General features: G+C 46.8%; 1 protein-coding gene across 3 annotated transcripts in view; it reads right to left on the reverse strand.

Moving 5' to 3' along the window:
- LOC126545022 (uncharacterized) overlaps positions 1 to 26,588 on the reverse strand; it is a 220,724-nt gene that overhangs the window by 82,603 nt on the left and 111,533 nt on the right. The window contains exon 1 of one of the 3 annotated variants that reach the window (XM_055061804.2): positions 12,636 to 14,219. The exons of the other annotated variants lie outside the window; for them this stretch is intronic. The gene's annotated coding sequence lies outside the window, so the exon portion shown is untranslated. Of the gene's footprint in view, positions 1 to 12,635; positions 14,220 to 26,588 lie in introns of those variants that run through there. 3 annotated transcript variants of the gene reach the window in all.

Consider the following 26,588-nt stretch of genomic DNA (forward strand, 5'->3'; position numbering starts at 1 on the left):
ACCCGCCTTACACGGTCGAGATCGCAACACTCGAGAATGTTAAAGGCGCTCTAAAAAGAAAGACAATCAATACAGGCAGATGAAATGTTCGTTCAGAATTATTATTTTGGTTAACTTCTGCGGTGACGTGGTGCTTACGAAAGAGAAAATGAAAGCCTTTTCTCCCATTATGGCGCGCTCGCGGCGTACTGAGTAAATGTTCTCGAAAATTGACAAGCGAAGTCTTTGGCTTAGAATACCAGGTATTCTATGTTTACCGAGTAAAAAAAAACTTAAGAAGTTCTCGGCGAACACAATCGAAATCCATGACGTCACGACGACCTTCATGGTGCGGGAACTTCAAGGCCGCGTTATGCCCCGCCTTTCGTTCCTGCAATCTTTTGTTACTTGTGTAGAAGGTAAATCTACTAATACATCTCAACTTATTCCTCTATACAATGCCTCTAGGGCAGTAGTACAGTCGGTCGGTTACAGTCCAAGCACTATACGTAACTTTTCTGGTCGTTTCGCTGTACTTAATCAAGCGTTTCAAGCAACATAATCAGCATCAAGTAAACCTTTGCCGGACCAGGCAATGTGAAGTGTTGATATGGCTGCGTGTGTACGGTTAGTTCACCATGTGTAGTTCCCATTGTGAAAATTCCTGGCATGCATAGGAGAAGACATGCGAGACTGCTGGCGTTCCCTATATGCTTGAAGAAAAGAGCGCTACGAAGAGGAACATGTACGAAGGACAAGGCGCTCTTTTAGTCCGCGTCTTCGTAGCGCTCTTTTCTTCAAGTATGCAAAACCAACTCGCCCACATCAAGCTTCTGCTGTTCCCTATATGCCTCGGCCGGTTTTATAGCAAGGACCAAGCATTCATCGCGTCGCGTTTCTCGCGAATGTCACCGACATTTGTCCGTTCGTCGTGTCACCGTGCTTGAGGCAGTGGGAAATGTCAACGCTGACAGCTGCTATCGAGAATTCCTCGCGCACTCTACGACCCAGGAACTGCAGCAACACCGTGACGTCAATCGAGCTGCATGCGACAATGTGCTTTATATAGCCCCCGGATAAATATTCCGGATCATGAAGCGACTACAAGCGGTCTTAAAAGAACGCATGTCCGTGCCTTACATCGCATTCTTGTGCTTTTTTAACATGTAAGCTTTCTAGGGTTACTTCCCTCGGAAGTCTGTCCGTTCGTCTGTCTTGAAAGCGTGACACGATACGCTCTATAGTTATGCATGTGGTCCTATCGGGGTATATATGAGAATCCCTTGTGGATACGTAAGAGCACTGAGATTTATGATAGATTTATGATACAGAGAACAAACGAAGCCAACCGAGGTGCTCGACGTTTGTTAATCGTGACCGGTTGCTATTAGACATATATATACATATACGACTCGAAAGAATACTTACACTCTCTCTGACTAGCCCTACTAGAGAGATTCTGCAGTATATTTGTTTAATGGCGGAGCAGTTACAGATCCACAACGGTTACCTTGCGGCGGTGAAGGCCGGGTTGCGACGACGCGGTCGATATTGAATGTAAATTCAACCGAACGTGTGTCGGAGCTCCGATATCGCTTTAAAAGGTAGTACTTAATTATTAAAATATAAACGTTAACTTCCGTATATGTCGCTCAAATAGATAGCAGCTCATGTGTGCGGGTTTTCTAAACACTAATTCGTTATTTTTGTTTCCCGCGTCGTGTTTTACCGGTCCCACACTGCAGCCAGTTATGTGTATTTGAACGACCGCGTCGGTAAAATCTGACCACGTGATGATGCGACGCAGCCGTACTGAAGCCGTCGGTACATGTGGGCATCAGGACGCAATAAATGACGATTGTACAATAAAAGTTACTTTGCGTATACCGCACTGGAATATACAACTTCATTAAGCGGCTTTTTTAAACAGTAATCCGTAAGTATTGCTTCTAACGCTTCATTATGCAGGCTCCCCGTTGGAGGCAGCTGGGAGTTTGTACCGCTGCACTCGTGAACGCTAGTGGCGCTAACTTTATTGATCTGGCGTAATGAGAAGCGCCGCTAGTGCTGCGCAAAGAGGCGTGTTTTCTTTCTATAATTGATAGACTGGCAGCCCTCCCTTTCCCGTTTCTTATCAGCCGGGATGAAGCCAGAGCTCGGCAATACTTCCGCCTCTAAAACAGGGCCGCGACAACTCAATTCACTTTCATTGTAAGTGCCAGGCTAATTAGAAGATAAAAGACTTGCGGTTTATGGATAAAATCTTGCCTTTGGCGGCGCAGTCATATCATGATGTGGCATAAGTTTTGACAACACATTTAACTTCAATTTCAAACTAGGCACAGAAAGAAAGACATCGAACAATATCACTACGGCAAGATTCACCATCTTATACCTCCACAGAGTTGGAGGAAAGCGCTTTTCGATCCGCTAACTTTTTTTTTTTTCGTGCCCATGGTAAGATGGTGGCGGTCCGGTCTCGCTTTAGTAAAGAACAAATTCGCGTTCTTTCGAACTAGCCTCAGCCTTTGCTTAGAAAACTTCTATCGTATTTACCAAAAGGCACCATATGAACTGCGGCTATAGCGAAGACACCAATATAGTGAAGATTTTTCTCTGTCCTGACCTTTTCAAAGCAACGTGGTTCAACTGTAATTGATTTGTATATTTAGTTTCCGGTCGAAACTTCTGTGCCATCACGACCGTTTGACACTGAATACATCTAAGTATTTTCTCCAATTTCGGCGAGCGTTCGCGCCGTCGCCTGGCCGCCAGTCAAGCCTCGAAGGCCGCCCTTCCCTGCAGACCATGGAGCCCGACTTCAATGACAACACGGCGCCAAACATCCTCCCCCCCCCCTCCCCCCCGGAACGGATGGCTGCTACATCGCCGTCTTTCGCGCATCACCCCGACACCCGATCTCGGAAGGCTCGCAGTGGTAGCGTTCTACGCCACGAGATGGCGCCCATTGGGTTTGGTGGCGCAACTCACCGCCCCGTTCCAAAGGGGACGCTCATAACATCCATCCGTCCATTTAAGCACCACTGGCCTCCTTGAAGCCCTTGGGTTAAGCAAAAGCAGGGGAAAAGTAAACATGTCCATAATAGAGATTAGTAAGAGGCGATTGGAAGATTGGTGGAGGAAAAGTAGGGCAACGACAAAAAAAAAAAAACGGAGACGTACAAAAGCAAAGTTCACAATATGGGGTCAGAAAAATTGCTTGCGGGAGTTCATCGTGTTTTTTTTTTTCTTTTTTAACCTAGGTAAGACATTGGGCAGTATAATAGCAAGAGCTTGGTGGCGGAACCCACCGCCCCGTTCCAAAGGGACGCTCATAACATCCATCCATCCATCCATCCATCCATCCATCCATCCATCCATCCATCCATCCATCCGTCCGTCCATCCGTCCATCCGTCCGTCCGTCCGTCCGTCCGTCCGTCCGTCCGTCCGTCCGTCCGTCCATCCGTCCATCCGTCCATCCGTCAATCCGTCAATCCGTCAATCCGTCCATCCATCCATCAATCCATCAATCCATCAATCCATCAATCCATCCATCCATCCATCCACTTATGGCACGTGAGCAGCGCACCTTCAAAAGAAGTGCACGATTCCCAGCTTCCGATAACCACGGTCACGGCGGCGCGCCCCCCAATCGCATGTTTATTCAGATTCTTACCTCTATACATAATCCCACGCAAAACGATGTCGAAACCACTGCTACTCCTCATGCCACCGTAAAAGGCACGATTACACGCATCAACACGCTGCGCACTTGTTTCCGATGCTAGTCGGCGCTCGGATACGATTGCAAAACTTTCCCTGTAATTTATACGAAATCATGCATTAACACTGAAATATTATTGTCCCGCTTGATAAATCACGAACTGATCCATCTACACGAGGCAGTAAATAGTTGATGTCTAGTTGTCTCCGGCAATTATACCAGACTTAGCGCCTGTAGCGAATACGAACGTAGAATATTACGCCGTGATATATAACGCACATTCATAAAGATCCTTCCGTGAAAGGCCGAAAAAAGAAAGAAGGAAACGCCGCCTATGGAATGGCACTTCCTGTATCTGATTTCTTACTCTTAAACAAGGCTATGAACGACGAACAATAACAAACACGCACAACAACATGTTGAACTCGCTAAACAAACACCGTCTAAAACTGTTCTACTTCGACAAAAGAAACTACAGATTGCGCACGCCTTTCCTTTCGTTTGGATGCTAATTACTTGATGCCTCAGTCAGTAAAGCTCAATAGAGCAGCTGCGCTTGCTTTCGAATCGCTTCAGCAGCTGTGAAACACTGAGGCAGAATACAGCACAGTCACATCTGCCGTGCGCGCCCGCAAAGATAAGCGCAGTGTGAGAGAGGCAACGATGCGCTGTTGCAACATACAAACCAACGAGTTTCTTCTACATGCCTTTGAAAGAGGCACGATAGCCTTTGCGCCATAGCATTAACAGAAATCTGGAATCATACTACACAAAATAAACATGTAAGCTTCACAGATTCAACCAAAGGAAAGCTATTGCAACCAAGGCAATGCCGTGCACGCAGGTTGATATTACAGACACATACTGAACTGTTGTAAAAACCTGCAGTATGATTGTATTGTATCTATGGGAAAAGAAAGGGACGCATTATTTATTTAGTAGCACCCTCGCATACAAGTAATGCCGAGTTAAGCACGAATGGACAGAAATGCATTAAGGAAGAACGGATACAGGAAGCAGCCAAGAAGGAGTTTGAACGGAACAGCCTTCCTTACCAAGTTTAAAAGCGCGCAAGAACGCAAGCGTAAAATCATGAGCATAAATTACGCGTGACAGGATTCAGCTACCTGTAGTTTGGCTGAAAAACAAGAGCGCCACGGGGAACAGGCGGCCAACGTTGCGCCCACTCCTCGACGGGTGTAGGTTTTCCTGCATGACAACCACGTTATGAGGGAGAAGACTACTAGGATCACTCAAGTGTTGCTAAGCGAGTATAGTGACTCTCGCAGGCATCGGAATAAATCGGTTTTAGTAAGAGAAAATGCGCATGTCCGTATGTTCTGATAAATGGCAGCTTGGTCATACTCGCGATAACAGTAACACACGCATATGGAACAACTATCGGCGACAAATCAAAGTAAAGGTTGAGCCTCGGTGCCACCGCCAATGTTTATCACACTTGGGTGTCGGAACTGGGGTATTGTATGTTGCGCTCCCATAAAAGAGGCAAATCCCAAGATCGAAGCGAATGGCATTGTGCAGATTGAAAAAAAAAAAAAAAAATCCGAAGAGACTTCTCATGAGCACTTCTTGTGAGTTGTGAATGCGAAAGCATTATTGTCCTATTGAAGACCGCTGAGCAGTCCTTCGCGTTATGAACTCCTCACAGGCAAGCGAGCGCGCTGAGACGCTTGGTCAGCTCCTCTTAGATAGCACAAGACCGGTGCACTTCGATCCGTGATGCCACGCTACCTTACTCGACTGCCACAGAATATAATGGGGACGATCCCGAGCAAGCCGCAGTGATTTCGACGTCACTGCTTTCGTCACACCGCGCTTGGGAATGGAAATTCCTGTCCAATTAGCATAATACTATAAAGCAGAGTGCACAGGCCTGCCATGTAGGAGACACCGATTTATCCCAGTTGGTAAGACACTCGGCTTCTGACCGTGCGGTCGTATGTTCGAAACTCACTACCACTAACGTTCTTCCTCTCGAATTTATTCTGTTTCTATACATTAATTTCATTATAGTGACTACCTAGGCAAAGCTAGAACTCGGCGAGAGCTTGCACGGCCAAGGAACGCGCGGATAACACAGGTTTCCGAGAGCGAAGGTGGCGTGGCGTCGCGGCGACGCCCTCTTCACTCACGCAACACTTGCTACGCCGCGCGTCAGCAGGTGTTCCCTCGCCCGCTCTGCTCCGTCGAGGCGCGCACGTGACGTGGTGTTGCAGCCAATGGGAATTTAGGAGCGGTTTCGCCGCCACAGACGCCGGCTTTTTCGCCAAATGGGTCATTTGCTGCTTTCTCATCAAAACGAAGAGTAAACGACCATGACTAAGAGTGACCTCAGTGACCAAAACTAAAAGCCTTGTGCGAAAGCTTTTGTTAGACGGTGCACAATGCTTCTCACTTCTATCAGTCTAGGAGATAGCTGTTGCATAACATTTTCAGCCTCAATATCGGGAGGCGAGCTGACAACTCCATCGTCCTCATAACAAATCAAATTAGCATGTCGAAACAATACCCCCAAACTAACGCTCAACAGTGTTTACATCTAAGCGTTGCAGGTTTGTCTCCCATAATTATCTGATTACCTTAGAACTCGTGATCCAGAGTAATGTAGTGATAATAAATGAAAATTGCGATCTTCTGAATTTATTTCTCAGTTTTTGTTAGCTATGGAACGACGATGCTAACGCGTTATCGCAGCAGTGAACAGTCTGCAGAGTGAGTTGCGCAGATCATTTCGACTTTGCTTAAAACGTTGCATTATGCCGGTCTTGTTCCAAACTTCAATCCCACCTTTACAATGCGAGTTCCTGCACGTCAAAACGGTAGAAGCTATCAAATCCTGCACAAGTAACCAAGCACCGTCGAGACAGCTTTAAAGGTTCCTCCTGATTGGTCCTTGCAGGAATGGCCCGACTCCGACTCTGAACCGGCTGTCAGTGGTCAAAACTGCCCGTTTTACATTTATTTTTCAATTGCCACGATGTTGTTGCGGCTAGCCCTAGGTGAGGCGACGTCTATGTGCGCGACGTTGATGTCGAACTCGTAGCCCGGCACGTCGCTCAATTAGGCGTAGCCGCTGCTAGTATTTCCCGGCCCCCTCTCTACAGTGTCCCCTTCGAAATGTCCCGTGACCTGCAGCCATCATACGTGTGTGCATACGATGTGTAGTGCCTGTAGCTACATCGTGGCGACACACCCTCACTCTCTAGGACGAGCACAGCTGCTATTATCAGAAATTTATGGGTTCGATCCAGGGACTAAGCCAGGGCCCCAATTTGGTCGCCAAATGCGAGGCTAATGCATTACTTGACTGGGACAGAGCATAGTCTAAGTTTGTTATCAACTTTTCAACAATATTCCTCCAACGTGCTGCACCTGCCCCGGCTCCGTGTCAAGTAGGCGAGTTCAGTATTACAACTTTCTTCAGCTTGCACAGTGTCACTGCGACGGGTCATGAATGCGACACGTGGCTCTCATTTAGATCTTAAAAAGAGGAACATTTAGCTCGGGATCTGCTATATAAGTACGTGGCAACGGGAGAAATCATTTCTCTCGGCAACCATAGCGCTAAACTTGAGCAGGTTTGTTGCAATTAAAATTTAAAAAATAATATCTACTGAGTGTTGAAGCGCACTTTTTATTGAGGCCATTGATATCTCCTTATAAGTATTGTGGAAAATTGCAAAAACAAATCAATGAATAACGATATCACAACTCTGCAAACTGCAACTAGTAGTACACCCAAATACATCATTGGTACCCGAGCAGTACTGTTGCAAAACCGTTGTAAATATTGTAACAGTTGCACGTAAGATACAAATTATGTCAAATTTATCCGCTTAGGTGCTCTAACGGATGCAGTTCACATAACTGCGATGTCTGTTTTTGATATGTAGGTACTAAAATGTAAACTTCGGGCTTCCATTTCTTGTTTTAACTAAGACTTTTTCAAAAGCTTATAGAGAAAAATTCCAAGCCCTGAACGGAAATTCTGTTTGCAACGGTCACTACAAGTTGACTTTCTCTCTCAAATAGAACCGTCATTCAAGTCGGTCCGGAGGTTGCCTCACACAAGCACTTCTAATTTCTACATATATTTTAACAGACGGCGTCGGAGTTGATTGGCCGCGAAGCAAATAGCACTATTCGGCTCGTTCATCCGTTTTCGTGGTTGTCGGACTTTCAATACAACAGCGCCCGCGCAAAGGGCATTTGCTCTTGCGCAACATAGTTGCAGGGCGCGTTCATGGAGGAACGCCATCATGGCGCTTTGGAAAGTACATGCTGTCGTGCGAGAGCACTGAGCCGTTTGGCCTGGCGCCTGCCAGACTTGTACGATTATATTCTAATGAATGAAAATTTTCACTAGTTTTGTAAGTGATCGATTAAAACTTTTTCTCGGTAACACTCACTGTAATCAGGGTATCTAGCAAGTTGACATTTCCAAATTCCCTTACTTTTCCAGATGTTCCCCGAGTGCCTTTGCGAAATTTCCTGAGTGATACAGAACTTTGCTTTACGTGAAGACAGGCCGACACCATGCCGCCCGATGCCGTCACCGTCTAGTAAGCAAGCTAAAACATAAAAAAACGACTTAATCCAGCTCGAATAATAAGAAGTATCATGTATTTTATTCAAGAAGAAATCAGAAAGGAGAGGTTAGCAAAATGCACAGCGAGTAAAATATCTTAGAAAAGTATGGTAAAACTCATTGCAAATCGAGTCGAACATTCTCAAATACGAATAAAAAGGAGATGCATACAGAAACAAATATTTCCAAATATCCTCTTCAGTCATGAATTATGATCGAATGTCGATATATGTGTGAAACATAGGTGGTGCTTGAGACTCCACTGAAAGCAAATCAAGCTGGTAGAATGACTCTAAGCATTTTATGATGAGTCATTATAATTACAGAGTAACTAGGTATTTAAACATCGTAAAGTCAGTGATGCTATATTTCTCCATAAAAAGGATTAAATCCCCCACTCCAATTACATCCACAAGTTATTCATTAGCCTCAAGCATTTCATAAAAGAAAAATATATTTCAAGTTTGCTAACGACATGTTCCACGTCAAACGTCACATGGTAGTGCCTCCACCAAAGCGATACTCTTTAACAATACATATCACTCAGAAGCAAAATGGAAGTAATTTAGGTTATCGGAATGTTCATTAAGCTTAATGTTTGTGCTCTATTCCTTGCTACCATTACACAGAAATGGCAAAAGTAGGTCGCGTTCACAAATGTGGATGCCGTGACTGAAGGGGATATGAGCTATTTTTATCAATTGACAGCAAGCTCATTGGTATGAGGCCGGAACTTTGTCACAAGCGGGATTCTTTCTCAACAGCTGGTGTGTCAACATCAACTGTCCTGACATACTCTCAGCCCGCGCACAACGCCTCAGTGTTGCATTTCACTACTTTGAAGAGTTTATTTTGGTTTGGATGAAGGACACCTGCATCTCGGTGTTAGCCAACGCTTTGTTGTTTGAACTCAAGCTCCTTGAAAGAAGCGGCGGCACGCTTCCTTTCCCGTTCATTGCACAATGCGTAGGTCCTTTTTGTTTCCGTCCCCCTTCCACGGCGCGTTCGACCCACAGACCATTTGAAGCATCCTTTTGGTCAGTTGTAAAGTCAACGTCCGATTTTTCAGACTCCCCAGGGGCCGCGGAAACGTCCTTAAAATCGCGCAGTTCGAAAAAAATGATTGTATGTCTTCTACTGCCGTTAATGGTTCAAATCCGCACAGGCACCTCCCAAAAGGCCAACCAGTACACTTACTGGCATATCGGTCCTCGTACTGTGACAGAAGATGGCGGGCGGAAACGTGTATAATTGAGAAATAGATACTGTGTCCCGTGACAATTGCCCCTTCCCGCGCTTGCTATGCTTCACCGCAAATGCTCTCACGTATGCTTCACCGCATAACAATCCTTTACTGAGGCGAAGCCGACTTTCAGAAACCAGCATTACGTAACGCGTCATGCTTTCCGAGATTTGAAGCCAATCGCGAGGACCACAAAGAGGGAGTCGGTGCCATTGCTTACAGCAGCCAATTCTTTCAATGAAAAACACGGCGCCGAACGGCAAGAAGCTTAATAGCGAACGTAAAGCAGCTAGGCCTAGCGTTTACAGCGGCGGCGAGGTAGTCAAAACGGCGGAAGTGAGCTTTGATTTACGCCGTTTCGGACCTGCGGTCACAGGAAAAAGTCCGGAAAATCGGGCGGCGAAGGGTTCTTGCGTCTGAAATTTCAGGCATTCGTATACGTTGACTCTATGGGGTACGTGGTGGTGCCGCGAAGCCGTCCGTATTATTGGGCGTCCGGAAAGTCGGTCGTTGACTGTACACTGGCAACTCCTCCAGCCGACGACACGGTGTCAAAAGACGTATTCGTTACGATCCCTCTCTGTTACGCGAGCCAGCATTACCGCGACTTTAGTTCACTTTCAATAAAGTTACAGCTAATTCTTCCCTGATAGAAGCACAAGTTCCCTGAATACTAAATCAATTATATTTTAGTAATTGCTCATTTACCTTCATGGGGCAGGACATAATCAGGACATTTATGATGTAGCTGTAATTGTAATTGGAAACATTTTCTTGGGTAACATGTACAGCAGTCTGGTACCAGCAGATCAACATCAGCCCATTCCCGCATTAAACCGTAGGATGTTTCCACCTAAGGTGTTTGCCCTTCAGTTACCTCATGTAGATACAGGTGGTCACTGGTAGCTTGAACTTTGGGCAGCTCTAAAAATTATCGTTTCTGTAACCACCCACGCCCTTCTACAGCTCTCACCCTCGCATGTCTGTTACGGCTTGCTCATTCCGCTTCTACGACATTTAACGCGCTTATTGTGAACAAGAACGCATCCACTTCGTATCATAACCGATGAGCAAACAATATTCAGCACCATTTGAAAAATTGTTTCAGAGAAGTACGGGGCACAGCTTTGCTTGCTGATTATTTCATAGTTTAATTGTACAGAAAACACCAACGTCTGCAGCTATGCATAGTTCGATGCATATCACAACTACGCGTAAGCGCTGCGTACTTCATTCTTACTTTGTGTCCTTGGAGTTATCTTTGGGTTTCAACTCTTCTCAAGGCTTACAAAATGGCTCAAGGTAAGAGGAAGCAACGCGTACAGGCATAGCGCACGTATGTGAAGCAGATGCACACACAGCTCATAACTAATCAACAGGTAAAGCTATTGAAAAAGGAGGTCAACTTAACACGTGCGAGTTACGCTTGGTGAAATCGATAAACATGTTCATTCAGCTGGAAGGCTTGCACAGTGGCAAACGTAAAATTCTTTCAGTTTTTTACAAAATATGCCCACCAGCCCAATCTTCTCGAATATACATCAAATCGACTTGTAGCTAGACCATTATTGCTGATGATCGACTCATTTGATGCACAGCGGCCCTGATTTAGCGTACACATAAATCATTCGAGTCTATTGCGCACAAGATGGTATCATTAGTCACTCTCACACAAGACCTCCGTTCGACCAATTCATGAAGTAACAAAGCTTGTTCTTCGTCAGCGCTTTCTTTTTCCCTCATTGGTCGGCAGCTTTCCGTATGCATCCACAGAGTCGGAGTTGGCTAAACGTTTCTAGTAAGAACCGTCATGGCATAAGAGATTTTTTGTGAATACGAGCCGATTGTCTTTTTGCGCGCAGTTCACCAGCATACGTCGCTGCGGCAACCTACGAGGCACGCATTAGTCTGAAGCCTGCTGTAACTAAACGCACGTCACTTACAGCAGGTTACGCATGAAATCAGTAGTTATCAGTGAAATTCGTTTTAAAGTTTGCTAAATAACACTATTCACGGTGATTGACACAGACACACCAGACCGGACGAGAGTGCGCTCTCTCGTCCTACGTCGTGTCTGTTTGTGTCCTTTACCCTCTTTAGTGTCAGTCAGCCCAGTTCAAAATTAATAAACGGCAGCTAGCCCAGCTCCTCGCCATATTCTAACCACGAAACTTGCTCTAAGGTCCGCATCGCTGCTGTGAGCTGACGCCTGTCAGCGCTGAACGAGCAGATGAGATGCTTAATCCCACTCTACGAAGAAAGTTTTGTGTAAAGGCTCAGCTCTTCATGCACTTGACCGGTTTATACAAATGCCATCAACTCTACTCCACCTAAACTGCACCAGCCAGACGCACCATGAGTGACCTCCTCACATCACCTTCAAAATAATCGCTGTGAGCCCGAACAGCGGCCCACACCAGAGCACAAATTGAAGGTGGTTTACCAGTGCACGTGTTCTTTTTTACACCACCAGCTCTCTTGCATCAGACACATCCCGACATTGGCCGCAAGCCAGTTCCTTTCTTTTTTTCCTTCATTGCCAGTTCCATCGCCCAAAACAACGTGTTGACAACGTGCCCAGTACATCCACTTCGCTGTAATGCCGTGGACTAAACATTACTCACGTATTGCTAATGCAGACAGCCAGAGATGCTTAATCCTAATTTTTTTCTTGTTTTTGTTTTTTTCTTCGAGACCGCAGACCACGTGCTTGTATCTTTACAGAGACAGCGGACCAGGTATCTCCACGCAATTGTTTGATGCCCTGCAGTCCCACAGCAAGGCAAGAAAGGACTAACAGCAAGAAGTCGGAAGATCACACACAGGGGCTAAGATTTCGTCGCCCAAATTTCCTAGGCCTTTAGAAAAAAGGCGAATTTCAACTCACTCTTGCCTTTTAGCGTCGCTATGTACATCAAGGCTTCGAAGAACACTTCGCGACCGTATCACTGGCATCACAAAGTTCGTTTCCAAGACCCACCGCCTGATTAAATCCCTCTTGCCAGTCACATATAACGACAATATCGACCAAGACATCGCAAGAAAGCAAAAGAATGCCATTCTGAAGCATGTACGAACCACGAGGGTGACGAGGGAGTGCCTATCGCCGGTGCGCACGTGGGCCAGGGGTCAGGCGGACGGAGAAGAATAATGGCTCAGAGCACGGTTCTCGACGCTGGCGTATGCGCAGCGGAGGGGAGACAGCCGTCGAAAACGACCCCGAAGAAGCCGCGAAACGCCGCCGTTAGATGCTACTTTGACCGCCGGTGCCGCTGCCACAGAACAGACCAGGACTTCGCCGCCGCCATCGGCGCACAAAACTGCGCCGCGCGCACAGCAAGCAGCCTCGGCGTCGGCGCCACCGGCGACGATGAGCTCGACGCCGCAGATGCAGCGCCGCACTCCGCTTGTTTGCGCGCGACAAGCGCGCAGAAATCGGCCGAGCCACTTGTTCCTCGGCAGCGCCGCGAGACATATAGTGCAGTGGCGCACATGGCCGCATGATAGCAGCCATGTTGCAGCTGCTGCTCCGTCCATTGGGTCATAGGAAACGGCGGCATTCTGCGGCAGCTGCGCCACAGGCTGCGCCGTGCGTGCGCGGCATGCGCAGCTGCAAGGGCGGGCGACATAGTGCGCGCGCCGGGGACGCGGGTTCATCATGCTCGCGCGCGCTTCGAGCCGTGTGTACGGCGGCGGCATCGCGCGTGCATCCGAACCCTCGGCGGCGGGCATCCGAGCCCCACAGGGCGCCCGCGTCGCAGGGGATGCCACCGCTAGCAGAAACAACGGCTTGCCGAGACATGGCACGAGCTGGAAATTCTCATGCCCGGCTTCCACAGGCGCACGCGAGCAGTTCTTCAGTGCGCTAAGTGCTGCCGCTCACGTTGGCGCTTTGCCGTTGTCGGACAGGAGTAGTTCAGACGTGCTACTCCATCGAGAATGCACACTGACGCACTTTTCCCGACACTAGACAAACACAGCTAAGAGCAGTCTTCGCTGTAGTCATCGGCGGATGAACGGGGTGTTTCACGTGACACTGCTGATGACGCTATCAGTTCTCTGCCTAAGCAGAACCTAAGAGATCTAAACAGCTGAACGCGGTGTACGCATATGCACCCGCGTGACAAAAGTCGCGCGTTTAGGTTACTATGCTTGCCATGTACGAAAGAAACAAATTCGACGGATGAGAGAGAGAGAGAGAGAGAGAGAGAATTACCGTTCACTGTTGGTCCCAAATGTCTAGGCATCGACTCCTCAGACGCCTTACGTCACGCATTCAGCCTTCGCAAGCCAACTCGCCATGAAGCCACCCACTTCGCTTTTTCTCTTCAAAAAAAAAAAAAAAAACCCGCCCCAACTTGTGAGACTGCGAACGGCGGACTCGGCCTAGCGTGATTCATCCGCGGTAGGCTTTACCCATTGCGCCCACGTTCCACTACTTCGCCCACCGTCCTGTGCACATTGCGTGGTATGTTCTTGGGTTTTGCTGGCTTTGCCAGTACAATCTATCAGTTAGAACAGTCTATCTATGGCCGCAATGACAAGACACGAATATAAACGGTCAAACTACCGTGGTAATTGCTGCCTAGTCACCCGCGTTATTTTCAACTTCGCCCTTAATTTAATTAGCACACTGACTATGTACAGCACAAATGTTTGCATCCAGCGCCCGACTTCTTCTGCTCAAGTGATTGTCAACTATTTGAGACAACAGGGCTCTGGTATGGCTAAGCCGTTTCCAGATGCCAAACCATAGCACATTTCAGTCCATGCGAGCGTTGTTAGGAACCGCGCACCCATTGCATAGTTCCGATGAGTTTAATTTGTACTATTCACATTTCTGTGTTGCGGGGCCAGTCCGTAAATCCGCACAGTCAGATGACAGCAGCCGATACAGCGCAAAAGTGACATTTCTCTTCAAACACCTGCGAAACTGAAGCAATTACGGACGTTTTCAAGCTGCGTGACTCATAAGCTCAGCAAAACAACTTCTGCCGTACTTTGTTTTTACCATTCGTTCTTTCGTACGAATAAATATTAAATAAACTGCGTATATAAACATAAAGAACGTGACGCCTAGTTTGAAAGACTATATTGATTGCAGCTCAGCTAGTTCAGTGATGGAAACAGAGACGCACGTGACCAATCACTCATAGCATGGAATAGAATGGCTGCTGCACGCACCCAGGAAAGAAACTTAAAAAAGTACCGTGCTAGATATAAATAAAGCCTTGACACAGATATAACCGGTAAATGAAAACTCAGACCTTGACTTCGACGAAATGAAGCACGGCTTTGACGAACTGGACGAAATTATACGGCACATCATCTGTTTCGTGACGCAGAAAGCGGCCTTCATTTTCGAGTAATCACGTTATCACCATCAGCTAAGTTCATTACGGAAAGTGCACTAAACAGGCCTCTCTTTCCGTTACCTACATCAGGTGTCGGCAAACGAACACTGCCCACTCATGTTATGCAAAGCTTTCCAGATCATCGCAACACAATTACTTGTTACCGTTACTCATGATAACGGAAGCCAAGAGGATGTCCCTTCAAATAATACTTTCCTTAACTGGTAGGTCTTGGCTACAGTAAAAGAAGCATCCTGACAGTTTTTTTTTCTTTCCTTCAATGCAAAGCATTCTTTGGCTCATCGCAGGTACTATTCGGTAAATTCCTGTCTCGCCTCGATTCGTCACAATACATTTCGAAATAGCCTGATAGGGGCACCGAACATCGGGCTGCCGACCACGGCAGGCCAATGTTATAACTATTAGGCCCCGATCACTTTCTTTATCTCATAGTTCGCGCATGCTTCTCTAGCGCCAACGCCACTAGCTCTGAGAAGAATGGCGAGTGCGTCACGTCGCACTGCACGAGCAAGAGCGCGTGTGCGCGCTCTATTTTTCCAGTTTGTTCTGCCACAGACTTACCCCTCCCGCTCCCTCGCATCACCTCCACTAGCGTGTCAGCGTCTCCTATTCTTACCTCGTGGCAGCTAACGCTTTGAGACGATGTGGTAGGCGCCACTGCCTTTGGGATCGGCCCGCATTTCCCAGTCATTTCCTCGTGTCGGACAACTATACGAAGACTTCGCTCGGCATTGTGGCGCTTTCTGGATGGGCGCAGCTGGTAACTGAACACGTTGTAACGTTTCTTAGCGGAGTAATGCTGTCGCCGTCGTCGAAGCCGTCGTCTTGCTTTTGTCGTCACACACTGGCTCACGTCAAACACAACTGAATGCGTTACACGAACACGCTGGTCCATTTAGGAAGTCTTCGAAGAAACCCAACGTTACTGGATGACCAGGCACCTGCAAAACTATTTGCAAATCATCGATTCCCAGAATGCAGGGAGTGTGCATTCCTTTAGTCGAGGTATAAATGAGACAGGTATAGTACTACAATAACAGACGAGCTACACGAATTTTGAGAAACAAGACACAGTGCCGCTCTCTCTTGGCGCCTATAGCGTTCACCGCTGGCCTAACCCCAGTGAGCGCGAACATCACAGGTCTGACAGAAGACGCAAGACGATGTTTTCGTTTCAAATAGGTAGAGAGAAAGGGGGAAAGAGAGGGAGAGAGGAAGATTACCGAGATGCAATCTACAGATTGTCACAGTGTTTTTTTTTTTCTACGGCTGGCGCAGAGCCAAGCAACATCAGAAACAGACAGCATGGCATGACGACCAAGGCAACAAAGACGATGACGACGAAGGCTGCAGCATCTATAAGATGACGACGAAGAGGACACGGTAGTAACGACGATGATGATGGTATTGGAGCTTTCTAAGGACAACGACAATATGAGGACTACGACGGCATGACGATGACAGCGACGACTACGATGGCGTCACGCAGAGGAGAAAATAACAACGAAAGTTGCATGACGACGAGTGCACGACACAAACACATCAAAATTAAATATCGCGGTTTAACGCCTCAAAACATCAGACAGGCTACGAGGGACGCCGTGGTGGAAAGCGCCGCAACCGGGTGGGCTTCTCTACCATACACAGAAGGATAGGTACACGAGCACTTTTGCATTTCGCTCCCATTAAAGTGAGGCAGACGCGGCGGAAAGCCGAAACCGTGACCACGTGCTCGACAGCAGAACCCCATGCCACTGAGCTCCTCCGGAGGGTGAAAACAAACAAAAAAAGTCGCGGTTTCGCACGAAACGTAAAGCATTAACAGCGATATAAAAGTATTAGATAACTAAGTGAAGTAAGGTTCGCAGTTTTATGAGTCGTATCCTCTTCATCGTCAGTCTATTCCATGCCCACTGCAGGACGAAGGTCTCTCTCGGCTATCAGCTGTGTATATATTGTAGTAAACATTCGGTTACTAATTAGCAAGCATGATGTCACACGTGCCCAGGCAAAGATGAACAGATATCCCTCGGTGACAGCGAACACTCGCTGCCACAACGCCTGCGTTAAGAACTGGGCCGGGAGCGGGCAGCGAACGATCCGCACGGCCTCTCGCTTCAACGCGTCTTCACAACTAGAGAATATTACGATGACACAAACACTAGACGCACGAGGAGACAGCGAACATGAATGCACTAGCCATGTCGGCTCGGCTTAACTTTGCACCCGCTGCAAGTTTGCGGTATGATAGGGCGCCGCCCACGTAGGCCCTTAACCACGCCATGGCTTGGCTGAAGAAGACGCGCTCGCCTGCTCACCACCCACCCCTTCACCTCCTGCCCTCCCTACCCTGAGCGCGCATGATCACGTGACCGCCAACATTCGGCGCGCGGGAAGACGGCGCGCATCGAGCCACCATTCTTCTCGTCTCACCCTTGCATGCTTTCCACCTCTTACGGCGCTCTATGGAACACCAATGCAATGGCGACGCCTACGCAGACGGCGACGAGGAAAACTCACCTAAGGTCCTCATATAATTGCTATCGCAGCAATAACGATGTTAATGAAGCCTGACGACGACGAAAACATCAACGACGGCGACAAGGACGGAGCGCGCACGCATTGAAACCGGGAAGAGATCGAACCGACGGTGAAATCAAAAGGCGCGCCTGAATGAACAGCGATAGCGTTACTCAACTGTGGACAGCAAGATATAATTCAGTTAGATCGCCAGCAGTGACGTAGCATTGCTTGCAAATTAGTCTAAAACGATTGTCGACTTCATGTGCAAGGCGTTCCTCACACTCGCTGTTGCACGGGGTGGTAACTAACCCAGTGCCTAACTTTCGCATTTTTCTAAGCTGTTTCGTAAACTATAGAATTCCATCTAACAGCTACGCAGCCAGCAACGTCCAAGCGAAAGCAGAGACGAATTCGGAGGAACCACAAGTGTCGACCAATCCGAAATAAGGGCGCGGGTGGCTTTTCTAGGTTTCCACATACATAGATGGGTATTTCCAGGGCCTTATGGAAAAGATGAGGAAGGGAAAAGGAGTGTGAACTTTACAACCATGTTCATGCGCCTGAGCAGGGAAAGTCAGAAATTTTTGGCACAATTTCGAAAACTTACGCCTAGAACCACTAAATGTATTATGTCGTTGTTGTTGTTGTTGTTGTTATTGTTATTGTTGTTGTTGTTGTTGTTGTTACAAACAAGAGCACGATTACAAGCGCTTCCGGGGCCGAACTTCGAAAGCTTTTTGTTCGGAAGTGCTCTTTGCCATTGGCTGGTCGCCTTCGTTAATATTATGTCCAGCATCAGGACTGGCTGGAATTTGCTCTTACAAACAATTCTAGCAGCATCAAAGCCGTCTATGAATACGGCCCCTGTTCTATCGCCTTCCACGTTTCTCCCAGGAGCCTACACCGTTGCATGCTGGGCACCGCGGCCAATCGTTAAATACGAGCGCGTTCAGCCGCTGTTATGTATCTTCCCTCCTCCACCTTTCGAGCCCTACAGCTTTATATTTCTATAGCTGGCACACATGCGCTGTCAACATCGTAAAGAGACAGACGTTTAATTATCGCCATTTCCGGTGCGACTCACCCGCGTACCGGAGCAGCTGTCACTGTCATATTCGCCAAAACCGCCAGCGCTCCAGAAAACAAAGCTGTACCTGTACACTCTTGCTAGCCACGTATACACATCATACATGTGCAGCGCCATATTCGACATCTGCGCTAGGCGAAGTTAACGCAAGTTGAGCGTGCTTGCTTCCTCTCTGTCGTCCCTGTGCTACGTTACGCTGGCCAAATCAGTGGGCCGTTCTCTGTGTTTGCTTGTGTTTTTCTTCTTTTCCTTTTTTCCTCCTATACGTGTACACTACATCTATTTTTATAACACGGTGGGGATACCATTTTTCTTGCGCGAACGAGGACGTTTCGAAGCCGGTTGCAGATGGTGCTAATACAACCACGTTGCGTGAGAAATAAATAAATAAAAATACATTCGGAAACGAGCACGAGGACCAAAAGACGACGACGGAAGAAACGACGCCACAGGTGTATACGAAGGTACCACTGTTTCGTTCAGCACACTGTCTATTATAACGGCTCGGACTTTTTTCTGACAATAGGCATGTTGTGTCCTGCGTTGCCGGTTGCAAAGTCAATATCGTTTTCTTTTCCTGAGGGTAGAGCTCGTACGTGAAACGAAATACACGCGTAGTGCAGGCGGATATATGGACCATGTATAAGCATTAATGAATGCCCCTATTACGCATATAGCACGATTGCAATCCCGTGACGGGATTACCGGCGAAATGCGGCGCCAGTACGCCGTCAGATTGTCCTAGAAAGAAGTAAAGGAAAACGAAAAACAATGGATTCGTATACAAATTTCTTAGTTGCAACAAGTTTCCTTCTCGTTTGTTGTATAGTACACAACGAACGAGAAGTTACACGTTAGTTGTATAGTTGTACAGCCTTAGCGCAATTTGGCATGCCTATAAGAAAGAAAATAGTGCTGCCGCCAAACTAGTCGTGCACACAGCGTTTCGCGCGCAATACGGCGAAGGCAAGAGCGAGATCGGAATGATGCAAAGAAATGCAGCAAAATTAGCCAGAAGTAGTTCTGGTTGGCTACCCTGCACGGGAGGAAAGCGCGTGGGGATAGAAAGAGAAAGAGAGAGGAGCACCAACGAGGTGTACCGAGTGCACAAACGAGCGGTAGCAACGGAGGAGGCAGCGTCCTGAAATAAGTCTAGCCGAAAGATTACGACGCACCTGGCGTTCCCTAAACAACGAAGCGTCATCAGCTTACCTTGACATGCATATCCAGCGATCGAATTGTGTTCACATTCACAGCCCGCCGTCGTTTTGCACGTGTTCTACGCAACAGACTCAGTCATATGCAGCCAACTGTCACGCATGGCCGGAGGCGCGCAGCTGATCAGTAGATGGCGCTGCGGCAGTCAGCGCAATACATCGTGGACGGCGTGGCGCCACCTTTGAGCCGGAATACAAACAACGAAAGGAGTCCTGAGGTCGACGGGTGCAACGCATTCGCAGCTGGAGTGCACACGACGTGAGGCACAAATCAGCCGTTTCTTTCTTTTTTTTTTCTTCCTTCTTTTGTAACAAATTCCTTGTGTGCGAATAGTCGAGTTGCTCAAGGAAACGAAAGTTCGGTGCTAAAGGCGGAGCAAAACGGCAACCTCTGCAAACAGCACAGCGCTAAAGTTAATCCTTGTATTTTACTTTTCTTTTTCTTCATTTCTGTGGCTTCCATGCGGTGCGTGTGGCCACATAAATGTGCTTCATGGCCCTGTGCATTGTCCACTTGCATAAAGCGAAAAATTCGCCACGTGATTATTACGCGCTTCTCTGAGAGCCTCGTTTCGGCACTTTGTGTAGGAGAAATTGCAAAAACAGTGTCTTTGAGTGCTCTTTGACATTGCATGACCGCCTTTCGTAATAATATAATCAACATTGCGAATAGCTGCCATCTGCTCTTATGAGCAGCTCTGGCGTAAGATTCTTGTGACCACGGCCACAACTCTTTTTAGAGTTCTTATCTGTCTTCACTGCTTGGTCGCTTGTGATGAGAAAGAGCAGCATGCCACCAAACACTAAAGATAATCCTTGACAGGCAGTTGCTAAAGTTGCGCAAAGTGGACGCTATAATACATTCAAGCGACAGTAAGGGACCACCATGCAGATAGCTTATTTTTAGGGAGCCAATTGTCACTACTCAGCGTTACTGGACTTCGATCGCGTGCGATGCTGGGTTATATTCATTTTAAAGCATTTATCTTAACTATGCCTCAAAGCACCCTCCTCCACAATAAAAAAAAAATAAGAAACTGTGACAGACGCCACAATTTTTATTCATAGAAGGGACAGTAAAAGATGGTGATGTCGTCAATTTCGTTATTTTTTTCGCCGCAGTTGGCTTTTTTCGACAAAGGGCGCCGATTTCGCGGGTTATTTTTATCTTTTACAACGGCGCTAAAAATACAGTACGCCAAGTCTATTCCATCCTATCGCCGCAATCACTTAGACGGGAGTTTCACGTGCAGTTAAATACAGACCAATGAAGGACTCGTCAACACATGCCGTCAATGCACCAGCCAAGAAACGTTTCACATCCGCCCCACTACGTTTTCAGCCGTGCGGCATCGTAAAACACAAGCTTCTCGTTCGTTCACGATGCAAGCGCAAAAGAAAGCGCAAACCTACACGCGCGCGTCGACAAGAATGTGTGCACAGGATTGCAATAAACTTTTTTGCATTAATGAGGCGCATGCGTATTTAGGGCGCCAGTTTCATTAGGAGCGTTACGCTTCGTATAGCGGACTGCTGGGCATACGGCGCTCTGGCTTTCACAACGCTAAGCAGCTGAGAGCTTGGCATTTGGGTATTCCTGTAACATCACGATTCCTTGTCACGTCACGCGTTCTTCTAACACCACGCTAGAAACCTTAGAAACCAAAATAAAATTTCAAATAAATTCAATTCACAACAGCTCACGATTCTACGTGGACTCGAGCGTAGAAGAACCCCGTGGCTCCGAAGCGGTTGCTCTACCACTACCTCCAATAGTATTTTCTTCGTGGTGAAGAAAATTTGCGCTGTGGACTTACACACCCTCCGAGTTAACAAAATAGTTTTAAGTGGTTATATTAAAGATAACATCTGAGAGCGCAAAATTATTTTCTTCGGTGGCTGAAATTCAGTCTCATCACCTCTCTTTTTCTTATATTGCTTGTCCGCTGCATTAAACATATACAAGGCCGCCTTTTTCATAGACGTATGTAAGGCTGCATAACACAGTATTATTCCATAGACGCCCATGCTTATTGCACAAATAAATACAAAAAAACAGGGTGCTCGACAGGAGCGGCGCAAGCGAAAAAGTTTACAAATGTTTCCATTGAAATTGTATAGGCAGCTCCATCACGAAATCTAACGTACAGATTTACTGAAAAGGAAGTTGGTAGAAAATATGACGTCAACAGCAATGTTTCCAGCATACGCATCGTGAAGTAAAAGTCGCATGCCTGAACGTGCTCTGCGTCACATATCACACCAATACTACTCGAAAATTAGTTCGCAAACAGGCGATTAACGGCCGCTAAAGAGGAACGTCACGAAATCCTCCAACGCGGGAGAAATATCCTTGCTCTTTCGAACACTGCTAAAGACTCGCGAATCAGGAATAAGTTTTAACAAGTTTGGCAACACAGACGAAGTCTAATCATCGCAGAGAACGAGAGTCTACATTTTACCTGCGGAAAAGCTTCTACTGGCACTGACACATTCAGCGCAGTCTCATCTGCTCGTTAGCAAATAAGGAACGATAAGTGACTTGCTAGCAAGTCAACTAGTGCACGACCCGTGTTCTGAGTCACTCGTTCTTTAATATTTCGAAAGCTTTTTTCGCCCGTGCGAAGAACGAACAAATAAACGTGGGAGGACGCTTAAGCTTCGCCTTTAAGAGGGGAACGCCATAGCATTCCAAGATTCCTGACTGCTTCTCACGCTTCCCGGCAATTGCAGCTTAGGTAACCGTAATGTTTACCGGGAATGTTTACCGGAAAACGCTGGCGGCGAACGCTATGCAACACGAGCTTTCTAATTGAAACGCGGGCTCTTGTGTGGGCCGCGATGGATGGATGGATGGATGGATGGATGGATGGATGGATGGATGGATGGATGGATGGATGTTATCAGCATCCCCTTTGCAACCGGGCGTTAGGTTGCACCACCAAACTCTTTTTATTTTATTGGCTAATGTTCTACCTACGCCAAAAAAGAAAAAAAAGAAGAAAAAAAGCCCGCGATTAATTCCCATAACCAAAGTTTCTGAACCCCGATTGTGAACTTTGTACGCCTCCGTTGTTTGTCGTTTCCTTACTTCCACCAATCTTCTAATCGCCTCTTAGTAATCTCTAGTGTGGACATGTTTACTTTCCCCCTGCTCGTGAAGCTAGTGATTTCTAAATCGACCGCTCGGCAGATATCATCACATTCTAATAAAACATGCTCCATCGTTTCCCTAGCTTTACCGCAGCAAGCCCATGCTTCTTCTTCCTTCTTATATCTCGCTTTATAGGTGCGTGTTCTAAGGCATCCTGATCTCGCTTCGAAAAGTAATGCTTCGCTTTCAGTTATCATATATCGTTTCTTTCCTCATTCCGTTTTTGCCTCTGAAGTGATTACTCATGGCAGGTTTTCTTTTTTCTTTTTTATTGCCGCCACCCATGAGATTATCTCAGCCTCTCTGATTTTCCGCTTGTCGTTCTTTGGTGCCATGTTGCTCATGATACAGGGCGCATACTTCCTGCTAAGCTTTATAGTTGTTTTCCTGCGGCGCTTTTGTGTTTCTTAAGGACGACGGGTTTGTGCGACCATCTGTGACTATTAACGCGATTTCTGTAAGACCACACGCGTCAGCGAACTCGCCGCAATTTCCTTCTTTCCTTCCCTCCTCTCTCTCCCTGTGATCTTTGTTTTCCCCTTTCCCATTCCCCCGGTGTAGGGTAGCCAACCGGACGTTATTCTGGTTAACCTCCCTGCCTTCTACTTTTCGCTTTCCTCCCTCCTCCACTGCGAATCAATGTTATTCCTGTACAAATACGTGAACACTCTCTAAGCCCATTTACTCTCTTCCTTATTCCTCAGTAGTTCTTCATAATTAATTTTACTGTGACCTTCCCTCACTTAAAAGCTTGTCCAGCCCATATCATCCTGCACAGCTTCATTTATAGTCTTCCCGTGAGCGCCCAATGCGAGGCGTCCCACTGACCTTTGCTTGCCATCGAGTCCTGATTGTACCCCTGATTTCAAGCAAACAACCGCATTTCCAAAAGTAAGTCCCGGAACCATTACACCTTTCCACATACTCCGGAGCACCTCGTACCTCTTGTATCCTCATAGAGCTCTGTGTTTCATTATGGCTGCATTTCTCTTACCCTTTACTATTTTTTCCTGCGTTTCAATATATCAATTGCCTTCGTTTAGCCATATACGAAGGTATTCATATTCTTTTACGCGAGGTATTTCCTGGCCTCGTATTGTCGATGTCTGTTCGCTGTTTTCATTGAATACCATAACGTCAGATTTTTTAACGCTAAATTTCAAATCTAAATTGTTGCCTTCGTGTCAAAAACACCAAACGTTGCATATCACTTTGCTTGTTAGCTAGAAGCAAAATGTCGTGCACATAAAACAAACCTGGAAGCTGCTGCTCTACTACTGTGCACGCCTGTTTGCGCGAGAGATTAGACCCGATATTACTTCCCTCTAGCGCCGTTTCCATCCTCACTAGGTACACCATAAACAGCAGTGGCGATAAAAGGCGCCCCTGCCTCAGACGCTAGTTGATATCAATTTCCTCCTCGCTCCTCAACCCTTCCCATTCAAGGCAAACGGCATTTTCTAGATAAATCTCTCTCAAGAACGGTAGGCAATCGTATCCTAAGCCTTCCCCTTCCAGACTATACCACAAAATGTTGCGGTCTGCCTTGTCACACGCTCCTGTAATGTCTAAAATGGCCACATATAACGGTCTCCTTTGTAATCTTAATATTTCAATAGACTGAGTAAGGCAAATAAGTTATCATCCAAACGCCTACTTATTCTCAAGCCATTATGAAGTTCTGCCGAAATGCCATTATTCCCTGCCCATGCTTGCAGCTTTAACTTAACTGCCTGCATTGCCAACCTGTATATAAACGATGTAATGGTCAATGGTCTATACGAGTGAATTCTTTCCCCCTGTTACCTCTACAAATTAAATTCATTCTACTTTGTCGCCAACTGTCTGGTATTCGTCTATCTTTTAGAGTTTTTTCTACTGCTTTCAAGAGAGCTTCCTTACTTTTTGAGCATACTTCATTCTTCAGCCTAACGGTAACTTTTTCTAGCCCTTTAGCTGTGCGCTTCGGAATTTTCTCTTTGGTTTTCTTCCAGTTGAAATTTTCGGATGTAATTTAATGCCGCGTCCCTTTCCAGTTTGTTTCCATCTTCGTCTATAATATGTTGTTGTATTATTCCAGACTTCCTGCCTAATGATGTTACATGGTTCCAAAATATTCTAGGTTGCGCCTTCTTTTTCTCACATATTTCTGACAACCAACGTTCACTTTCACCTTTTATCTTTGCTTCCACAAGTATTTCAACCAGAGATTTTTTTCTCCCGATATATTTCCCATTTTCTGGCTACTTCATCCTGCGGCAACTGCGCTTTGTTTGCCTGCCTGTGCTGTAAGGATGTTTTTTGTAGCTCGGCGATCGCTTCTGGTATCTCCCTGTTCCGCCAGCTTTTCGGTTTCTTTTTTTTCTTTCCAATGAACACGTTGCTTCCCTTTCTGTATTTCTGTCGTTATTACACACAGAAGCTGCTATATTCCCACATTTTGCTTGATCATTTGCCAAGTTCTCCCGCGACTCTTGTGACTATATTTGTTATTTGTTATTTGGACGGGCCCTCTCGCGCTACTTGCTCTCTTTCCCAACTGCATATCCCATTTTTAACATGATGCATTTATGGTCACTCCCTATGCTGCTATATATACCCTTCCTCGTCAATTACCATTTCTCTCGACTTATCATGAATTCCTTCTATTATCCGACAGTAATCAATGGTCGATTGCCGGTTTCCAACTTTCCACGTGGTCTGCCCGCCACACCCTGTATTCACAATAACGAGGTTATGCTGCTCGCAAAGGTCCAGCATTGCCTTTCCGTTGTTGTCGGTATAGCCATCTGGATCCTGTATGTGGGCATTCATGTCGCCTAAGAGGATAATTTCGGCATCATTCGCGAAGCCCTTAATATCATCACTTAGGCATTCCGCTAACTCTTGATTCTTCTCTATGCAATTATTTCCGGTCCACAAATACGCTACGCCCAGCCAAGTTTGCGTTCCGCTCATTGTACCTGATAACCGAAGATGCGCTTGACGGCGGAGGCGAGCGCCATCTGGAGGTTGTTGCAAGGAACCGGGCGCGGCGCTTGATAGCCTCTGAGATGTGTGCCCGCCGGCGCGCTCAAACCTCGTTGGCCCTAGAGGCTCATTGAATGATAGAAAAGCTGGAAAAGCGGTTCGTATTTGAGCTTCCGCGTAACAGAATTATATTTCCTGGTATCTTGAAATTACAGTCCAACGCTAACCTGTCTGTAGGTTGTGCTTAGAGTGCATTTTACGATTTTTCTACGCATGTTACTTTGAGGAATTCGATTAGCTAAGTAACGTCACTGCGCCACGCGGAGGGCCTGGGTGGTTGTGGTCCGGAATGATTTTTCGCCGAGAGACGGTCCCTTCACCATATTGCGTTAAATATAGTTTTCGACCTAATTGGTATTGCGCTGTTGTGTAAGAGGGGGAGAATCCACAACATTGGGAATACGCGGGCGCATTCACATTTTTTTATACGAAACATGTCTTCCCACGCATCGATTAGCTAAAATGAATACAAGAATGCGCCGAGAGGTCCCGAGAAGATAAACAAAAATACTCGACCACTTTTTTTTACGTTAGTTTAACGCTGGCGTGATAACGCCTCAGCTAAGCGGACGAACGACTGAGCTCCTCTTGGGCGCACGCCAACGAAGTGACGGCACGCCATAGCAGCGCCGCAATCGATTGAAC

This window comes from Dermacentor andersoni, chromosome 3 (assembly GCF_023375885.2).
Source record: "Dermacentor andersoni chromosome 3, qqDerAnde1_hic_scaffold, whole genome shotgun sequence".
In the NCBI taxonomy this organism is placed as follows: Eukaryota; Metazoa; Arthropoda; class Arachnida; order Ixodida; family Ixodidae; genus Dermacentor; species Dermacentor andersoni.